General features: G+C 36.7%; 1 long non-coding RNA gene across 1 annotated transcript; it reads right to left on the reverse strand.

The window, feature by feature from the left end:
- Positions 1–979: 979 nt before the first annotated feature.
- Positions 980–4846, reverse strand: LOC306986049. Its single transcript, XR_013794900.1, has 3 exons — positions 4710–4846; positions 3324–3484; positions 980–1375 (listed from the first exon to the last, which is right to left on the reverse strand). It is a non-coding gene; the product is annotated as an uncharacterized lncRNA (long non-coding RNA).
- Between the last annotated feature and the right edge of the window lie 3187 nt (positions 4847–8033).

Genomic DNA, 8033 nt, shown 5'->3' on the forward strand with positions numbered 1-8033 from the left:
GCTCTAAGAGCACCAAAGAGGCTCAGTGAATACCACACATTGTAATGAACATGCTGGTCCGCAGATGGTAAAATGACAACAACCCTTTTGAATGGCGAAGCAAACAGAATTGATCCGAGGTTTTTGCAGGTAGCAAGAACAATGAAACTGAATTGAAGTAAAGAGTCTAAAAAATAATCTACACTTTATATCACTCCATTGCTAAAATTGAACTTTGAAGCCCTGAGGACTAAATGCAGCAACCCTCAAATACTCCGGAAGAAATATCTCCATGCATATTTTAATTAATTATTGTGGGATTCCACCTCACTACTCCCCACAGGGCCAGTAATAAAGATGAAAGACTTGGACAAGTAAACACAACATTATCCGACACGTAGATGTATTAGAGCATTTTAATACAACAATGTTTGGTTTACAGAAATCCGTAGCAACAGTGTGTTTAAGATATCTTCCCCTGCCAAGACTAACTCTTTAGATCTTTTGCCAAGATTTTCTCTTATTCAGGATATGATCAACTAAAAGTACCTCATGAGAAGTTCTGAAACCTACACTGTTAGACATTTTATTGTATTTTTGCGGTAACTTACTGGCAGCACTATTGCCAGTAAGTTACTGTAAGTTCCACTTTACAGTAGCTTACCTGTAAATGTGTTTTACGGTATGATGCCCTTACTGCAATTTTATTTTACAGTAAGATGGCCTTACCGCAATTTCATTTTACAGTAAGATACCCTTACCGCAATTCCATTTTACAGTAAGATACCCTTACTGCAATTTCATTTTACAGTATGATTTCCTTACTGCAATTTCATTTTACAGTAAGATGCCTTACTGCAATTTCATTTTACAGTATGATGCCCTTACCGCAGTTTTATTTTACAGTACAATACCCTTACTGCAACTTATTTTTCATTTATTTTACACTATTAATGCTATTGAATTGAATAAATTCCAAAAAAGTTACTTGAGTTCATGTACATCAGCATATTTATTATTTACTATCACAATTAATTACATTCAATTTACTTATTGTGATGCAACATTTAAAAGAGAAATTCATGCATAACAAATAAAAGCAGATCATGACAATACGCAAAAAAATTTTTTTTTTTTTTTAAATCAAGTACAAAATACACTAACAGTTCTCAGCTAAAACAAGAGGAAATTAAATCAAAAGGAAATGGCACCCACCTCTCTACTAATCCCAAATAAATAACAATATACATTTGTATGATAAAGAACAATACAACAAAAGTTTACAAATAAATAACTGATCTGAGGAATGGTGCTGCTTTTGCCCCCAAAGCTTCCTCTCCTCCAATCACAGCAGATTTACACCCGATCATTGGCGTCAGGTGGCAGCAATTCCTTTCTGCTTATGGGAAGTAGAGAGAGAGAAACAGGGAGAAAGGGGAAAATAAATAAAAAAAACAAAACAAATACATCCATGGACATAACACACTCAAACAGCAAGTTCTACAGATTGTAGCACCAGCACCAGATTTGGTAGCACCGCACATGTAATATGAGCTTAATCACCGTCTTTCTTAAATTTAGACTTTTGTCTCAGTGCATGCGTTGTTTTAGTTTGGCAGGGTCGCCACTAGCTTAGCTTAGCATAATGAATGGAATCTTTTGTTGCCAGCTAGCATGTTCTGAGTAAAAGTGATATAAAAAAAACACCTAATTACTTCTTGTGGCCTGCATATTCACAACGAGTACAAATAGCGATGCAGATTAAGACTAGGCGATTTCCTAGACAGATTTTGACTTGGGACTATATTAGGGTGAAGCACAGGCGAAGCACTGCTACTTGAGTGCAGAGATATCACGCAACACATGAAATCCCAGTCAACATAATAGTAGCTGGCTATTTTTCCTACAGTAGACATAGTAAATGGCGATGAACATGGCTGATTTTGTGAGAGACGAAGAGGGTGACTTCTCAGACAGTCAAGATCCAGAACCATACCTCTATGAACCAGACTTTTCAGAAGAGGAGCTGCGTGCTTTGGAAATAGAACAACAGGAGGAGGAGGTTGCGATCGCTCAACAACCTGAGGACGTGAGGATGAGAGCCAACACAAACTGGTGGTGTGAGTGTGGGGGAATATGCCAACCTATGCCGACTGAAATAAACTCAACACAATCCAAAAGCGAAGATACCCGGTGCAGGTCACGCCGGTAAGTTGACAGATTTCATGTGTTGCGTGATATCTCTGCGCCCAAGTAGCAGTGCTTCGCCTGTGCTTCACCATGATATAGTCCCAAGTCAATATCTGCCTTGGAAATCACCTAGTCTTAATCTGCATCGCTATTTGTACTTGTGAATACGCAGTAGTAAATAGGTGTTTTATTTTTTATCACTTTTACTCAGTACATGCTAGCTGGCAACAAATGATTCCATTCAATTATGCTAAGCTAAGCAAGCGCCGACCCTGTCAAACTAAAACAATGCATGCACTGAGACAAATGCATTTGCCCACCTATCTAAATGTACGAAAGATGGTGAATAAGCCCTATTTTAAAAAACGGTGGAGTGTTCCTATAAAAGAAAACTACGGTGAAAAATAAACCTAGGGGTAATTAGCACATGGTTACAGAGTTGATCGTTCTCTGGAATGCGTTTTAATGATAATCGAATGTAAAGAGTTTTATCTCTAAAAACAGATTAGCTTATAACGCTAGTATATGGGGCAGAGAGTAAGTTAAAGTAAATCGCTAGTTAATACCACTAACAAGGCTCAAAATAGCCTCACACTACCACGGTAGCATAATGAGGGTCCTTACATGCAAACCGAAGCATTGAGAACTTTGTAAGTGTACAAACAGTTTAATAAGAAGATACTTAATAAAGACAGTACATTACGCGTATACAGACAGCAGCCATCTTGGAAAGCAGTCTCGACAAGTCGAGCAACGAACGCTGTGCTAAGTGATATGAACTGTGACTTGTTCATTTTTGTATTATTATTTGTATTTATTTATTTTCTCTGTTGCGTTCAGTGCTTTCTTCCGAAAACAACAGAAGATTCCAAGTCACAGTTCAAATCACTTAGCATGGCAATCGTTGCTCGACTTGTCGAGACTGTTTTCCAAGATGGCTGTTTCTGAATACGCGTAATGTACTGTCTTTATAAAGTATCTTCTTATTAAACTGTTTGTACACGTACAAAGTTCTCACGGACACCCTGAGAACAGCAGGGACAAATATTTAATGGAACTGCAAAAATTGTGTACTGGTGTTGGTGTCTGACTGATTGTGGTGGCCTGTCCGGGCCAATTTTTTGTATCAGTCCAGCCCTGCATAAGAAACTTACCTAATTTGATGTTCTCCACTCAAATTCGGTGAGCCTCTGCAGAAACGTTGCTACCCGAGAGTTGATGGCAGTCACCTTTCTCTTTACAACACCTCCTGTCTTTCGACCTGTGCCAACTTTGGCCGTGCACAACCTCTTCAGCGTTGATCCTTAAAAAGAATCTTAAAACAAACACAGGTCTTACATTTTCATATTAACACATACAGTAGTCATCTTTAAAAGCGGCCCTCTAACACAGACGCGCTGCACAGTTATACTAGTGAACTCACTCGAGGCCCAGAGAGAAGGAAATTAATAGTGGAATAAAGTTGTTATTTTTGTGTTTTTTTTGCAAACAAAAAATATTCTCGTCGCTTGATAAACTTAAGATTGAGCCACTGTAGTCACTTGGAATATATTAACGATCTCTTTAATAACTTTTCTGGGCCAGCAAGATTCATTCCCTCTGAAAGCCTATGGTGGAATGAGATAGCTCTCATAAAAAATATCCTAAATTGTGTTCGGAAGATGAACAAAAGACTTACATGGTTGGAACAACATGAGGGTGATTAATTACTGACATAATTATCAATTTTGGATGAACTAACCCTTTAAAGTATTATTTAAATCATTTTATATTTTTATAATCAAAACCTTCTATTTAAAACATTAAAGTACGCGTGAACCGGAAGTTGCAAATGACTTGTCTCCAATGTTGTGACGTATTTCCAAGTGAAACGGAATATTGAACAGAGGGCAGGGTTTTACTTTAGCGCTCCTCCTCTCCATCTCTCGCTCAAAGCAGACTAACGGTTTGAGGGGAGTGGTTAAGCGTTTTCCAACCCAAGCCGTCAAGCCTACATCATCAGAAAAAGAACGCCATTTCAGACCGGAAGTAACTTTTCAGACTTAGATTATAGATTACCACGGCAAACTATTTTTTTTCTGTGTATTAACTTGCACGGATTCATTGTTCACCACAAGATTAGTAATATGCGCTAACAAAGTAAATAGGGTCAATCTTGATTTTAATGCTGACTTTAATCTCATAACACTGTTATCAAGAATTTAAATGCATTCCTGCCACTTCTGAGGCTCATTAAAGTCCCAGTGAACCGGAAGTTGCAAACAACTTTTTTCCAGTGTTGTGAAGTATGAATTTAGTTGATTCTGATATAATTTGATTGATAACTTATTCTTCCTGATTGTGTTGTATTATTATAACTCAATTTATATTAATTTATAAATTTGACATAAAGGGCCCTATCATACGTTTAGATCGTTAAACCAGGGCCCAAAATATGACACATTTAATATGGTTAAATGAATAAATTAAAGAAAGCGTAGGGCCTGCAAGGCTCCATTATCACATAATGCATCTGATAGTTACTCAAAACATATACTTACAAAGCCAAAGACCCTCAGTGCTGTGGCTCTTAAAAGAGCCTTTGGGCTGTAGTTAGCTCCTGTTGACACAGACAAAAGAGAAAAAGAAGAAACATTATTTTTTCATCGATGATTATTGGCTAATGACTATATGTTATGAACATGATTAATCACAGATCTATGACTGCTAGATTGATCACTTACACAATCAGATGACAATCGACACTGAAAAAGAGAGAAGAGAATATAACTTTTTAGCCTACAACATGCAGGAGGGAGAGGGGGAAGGGATAGGGGGGCCGTTTTACCAATAATTAGCATAGAATTTCTAAAATATTTTGCAATGAAAATGTATCAATTAATCTATTAGCCTGCCTTTATATTGCGTTAAAAGCGTTACTATTTTAAGCATGTCTGTCCTGTGCAGAGTGAATCCAGCATACTATTATGTAAATTTAGCTGTCATTTCAGAAATAGTTTGCAGCTGTCGGTCCAATACATCTCTTACATCGTGTTTACACTTTGTTAATGAGAGGATTCATATTCATATCACATTCATATTCATTCTTTATTGTCCTCAATAGAGGACATTTGTTCGCGAGCCCGAAATTCGCGAGCCTGCATAAATCGACACTGAATTTAAATGGCGTTATGGGCGGTGAGTAGATACTGACTAACTAACTTGAACACCTTTGTTTGGCCATTGCGTTCAAGAGACCAACAACTACCGGTAATCTGTGATTGGCTACATTGCTGCTCACCGCTGCAAAACGCGTTGTAAATGGATTAATTTTCCTTTCTCCAGAGCGTGAACACAAATAAGCACAAATATACACTGGGGCTTTTGGCAAATCTGTTGCGCCAAAATATTATTACAGTATCAATTGAGGGTGCTCTTGCTTGCGTTTGAGGGTGCATAGCACACCCATAGAATCGGCTTGGAGCGAGAGCGCGAGAGAGTGCCTTTGAAAAAAACGCGCTAGGTAACTTCAAAATAGCCTAACGTCACACACATTAACGGTATTTTTTAAAATGACGAGTAAAATATGCCTTAACTGGTCGTAAAAATTACGGAAAACCATTGTTTGTGTAAATACTAGATTGGGTCCATCGACTGGAAAAGGCAGTCAGACATAATGGGGTATGAAAGCGGCAGTTTCTGAGGAAAACTAAGTTCCTTCAGACTGTCCTTTTAGTAATAATAGCCTATTAGATTGTATTATTTACTTTCTTCATACAGTTAGCTATATTTAATTGATATTGGTAATAGTTTACGCTGTAAAAGTAACATAAAAGAAATTTGTTCAGTTAAAGTAGCCTACTTACCTCAGAAAAACTCACAGCTGGCGTCTGTGGCCATCCACTCTCAGCAGGGACGTCTGATAAGCGCGCGCTTGCTTGACACAAACCTCTGTTTACATTCTGCGAGGCTGTTGCGCGGGCTTTGCACGCGAGCAACAATTAAAATAGTAATTTTATAAAATTATAAAAAATAAGGTCTAATGTCTATGTATGGGAACCAGTTTTTGGAGAAAATGCTAATATAAAAATGACTTATTTATATAGGATTAAAATAAATCCTTCCATCCACGTGTTTTTTATTTAGCTTTTAAACATCCAGCGTGTGCATTGCTTATTGAGAATGCAGATTCTTGATTTTCATCTGCAGAACACAGGGGAAAAAACTATAAAACATTTTTATATGACATTTTAATAGGCCTAACACATTAATAAAATATGCATATAGCCCTAATACACGTTGTGTACACAATGGACACAAGTGCAGTCATCCCGTGAATTATAAGGCAATGATTAGGCAAGTTAGGCAACTATATATAAAAAAATAAAAAATATTGTGCAAAAGTTCATGTATTTCAGTAATTCAAATTAAAAGGTGAAACTAATATATTTAGTATATAACTATGCATGATTATACTTTTCAGAGGGCCAACATTTCTGTATTTAAAATCCTTTTTTAATTTATTAATGTATTGATAATTTTTTTATTTCTTTTTTTCATATATATTTTTGTATTATTATTTATTTATTTTTTCTTTCCTGTATAGTGCTTTGCATATATGCCAATTCATATATACTGCAGAGAGGCAGGCCTTGTCAAAAGAAGCCTACACACTTCAAGAAATCTGTCGTCTTCATTTACAGTAGCACTACTGCTTTTGCGTAAACAGTAAAGTACTGTAAATTACCATATACAGTAAGTTACTGTAAATTTCACACAAAATACCCACAATGCAGTGCATATTACAGTAGTTAACCGTAAATAATATAAGTGGTATTTTACTGGGCTTTTTTGCGGTAAGTAACTGTAAAATTACGGCAAAGTCTAACAGTGTAGCAGCAAATCATTAACCGTGTTCTGTGTCTGTAAAGTTGAGTACTCAAAGCAGTTTCTGCATGAAAACATAGTCTGTCATTGTTTAGCACAAGGACTGGTGTAGCTAGATGCCTATTTGTGAGATTTTTGCATGAATGTTTTGTTGATATTTTGTCATTACGGCACATACTTTTAAATGCTATACCAACAGATACAAAGTTCCTCCAGAAGGACATCAGAAAGCAAGAAGCCGTGAGAGGAATTTGATTTATTGTCTGTACGTGGATCGTTTCATTATCTGTCTTCAATAGAATTTATTGTAAGCCTGATTTTGCAATGCTTCTGTATTTCTGTTAGATTTATGTATAGTCGTCAGTTGAAGCCAATAATCAATTGAGTCAGTCTCTGTGATCATCCAATTGTTCTCAACATCTTTATTTTTGAGCATCTCAGACCATGAAGGAATTCATCACAGGAAAAACATCCAATGAGGCCAGTGTGACTGATTTCTTACTCAAAATAAAGGTTTTAAAGAAGTTAAAATACTAAATTGTATTACAAAATACTCAAGTCAAACACTTAATTGTTTTCATGCTTCAAAAACTTTACAATCTTCTCACACTGTTTTCGTCATAATAAGCACGACAGTATTCAGGGTTATCATTTGCATCAAAAGTCTATGAAATCTTCCATTCTGTATTTTCATGAAATCGCTGCAAAACTCAAGAGCAGAGTCAAGCCAATGGGCAATGTGATCAAAGAGCGTGTAAGGGGATTGTCCCGACAACAGCAGCTAATGCAGACATAATTGACTGTGTTTTCGGCGTTCTGTGAACAGATTTGGATAGGGACCGAGACTCATTACCCAACAACAAATGAACTTTCCTTCAGTGCAAAGAAACAACTGTGCACGCTCTGATCTCGGACAACAGTGTGCTGGTCAGTGTTAAGTCTAATTACAACACACAATGCCTTGATCTTTTTCATCTCCTTTTCCTTTGCGGACTTAA

This window comes from Phoxinus phoxinus (assembly GCF_949152265.1).
Source record: "Phoxinus phoxinus genome assembly, chromosome: 18".
NCBI classification, from domain to species: domain Eukaryota; kingdom Metazoa; phylum Chordata; class Actinopteri; order Cypriniformes; family Leuciscidae; genus Phoxinus; species Phoxinus phoxinus.